This window comes from Colossoma macropomum, unplaced genomic scaffold (assembly GCF_904425465.1).
Source record: "Colossoma macropomum unplaced genomic scaffold, Colossoma_macropomum, whole genome shotgun sequence".
In the NCBI taxonomy this organism is placed as follows: Eukaryota; Metazoa; Chordata; class Actinopteri; order Characiformes; family Serrasalmidae; genus Colossoma; species Colossoma macropomum.
The window spans coordinates 6,918,720-6,920,703 of NW_023494790.1; positions in this window are offsets into that span (position 1 = coordinate 6,918,720).

Sequence of the window (1,984 nt, forward strand, 5' to 3'; positions counted from 1 at the left end):
TGCAGTGAAATGATTACTGTAGTAAAAGCACCTTTTATTAAAAAAACTGTTTGACTAAGTACAAAGCAGCTTAACGCACTTACAACTACTTAAACTACTTAAGTGGTGGTGATAAGAACCAGGGTGAATCACCGGTGAACCTACACGAGTCTTCTGAGTTTTATATCTAATGCTGATGAAGGCAATATAGTGGAAAAAGCCATGGATGGATTTTAGAAATTTGCTTTTCAAAACTATCATAAAACAGTGTCTCGGACTCCAGAGCGCATATTCATAACTATTTCATGTACTAATATATTCTGTAAGGGCGCTTTTAGAGGCATTAAACTCCTCAGTCGTCTGGTTCCTACTATTCCTACTGTGTAAGTTTCTCTAGAACAGAGCATTTCACATCAAACCACTCTGAGTGACTGAATGAATAAACGAAATTATGCAGAAATTTTAAAATTCAGTGCTGTAAAACTACTAGAACTACAGTGGAACCTTTTTTAGCACATCTAGTACCTATCAATATCAGTTTGGTCTGAAATAAAACGCTAAAGCTTAAAAGTGAGAGGTGTGATCGACAGTCCAGGAGCAGAAACAACACAACAGGATGAAAATAAACAACCAAAAACCAACAAACAACAACAAAAAGGAATTAATAATGAATAATGTAATTGAGTAAAAAATAGATTAATTTCCTGCTTGAGCATAAATAAATGATTACTTTAAAAATGCATATACACTGTAAAACCTGATGAGTTAGTAAGTCAAGTCAAATGATTAGAGGAAACTGATGACCTCAAATGTTTTAGATAGATAGATAGATAGATAGATAGATAGATAGATAGATAGATAGATAGATAGATAGATAGAATCAGTCACACAACACAGGACAGTTATAATAATAAGGGTGAAACAATATTAAAAGAAGAATATATACAAAAAACTACAGGTATATATACAATTAGAAATATACCAAAATATGCAATAAGGCAGTGCAATAATGAATGTACAGGTGTAGGTAACAGCACATAATGAATGAATACTGAATAAATACGTGCATATATTGGTACTAAAATAAAGTGTCCAGGTGTGGAGTGTCCAGATGTGCAAGATGTGCGATAAGGTGTGCAGAAAGTGCAACATGTACAGTAAGATGTCCATATGTGCAGAAAGATAAAATAAACATATGATTTGTGATTTAGCATACGAGATTCAGTCCTAATCTATCCTCTTTAAGTTCAATAACTCCTTTACACCTAAGTAAATTGAGTAAATTGTACTAACTCCATTTGTTTTGTTGATATGACAATAATTGAGTATTTGGGGTTTAAGCTGTACTAACTCAATACAATTAAGTAACTGCAAATTCAATTCACTGTTAAAATAAACTAAGCTATTGTTTTGACGTTCATAGTGTATTGCAGAGATATGATCATTGACACTTTTAGCAATGTCTTGTCCACCTTAACATCACTATAGACCACTCCGCCAAACGCTGACAGGTCAGAGTACAGATGTAGTCTCTGAGGCATTTAGCCACAGCAGAACCACATTCAGCAGAGAGGAACTTGGCAATTCAGCTCTCTCAACACTGATTTTTGATCAGCACTAATTGGCATGAATCACAGTGGTTAGGTAGGCTGGGGAGACTGACAACACACAGACAGTGCACTGTTACTAGTAAAGGTTCTGTGCAGATACATTTTTCGTTCATCAAGGTACAAACAATGTAAATGTTCCCTCAAAAGTACAACAGTGGTTTTAAGGTCCGATTGTGTGCCTTAAACAAGTTGTTCCTAGTTGAAAAGCATATATTTGTATCTTCTCACAACCGAATGTTTTAAAACAGAACAATACAATAAAAAGCCTGGAGACGAGACGGGGTGTGTGGAGTCAGTACAGTTTAGAGAATATAATTTCAGTAGATTATGGTACAGTTATGTTCCCTGACTAAAGGTACTGAGATGGGCCATTGAGGATCCCACCCCAGCGACAA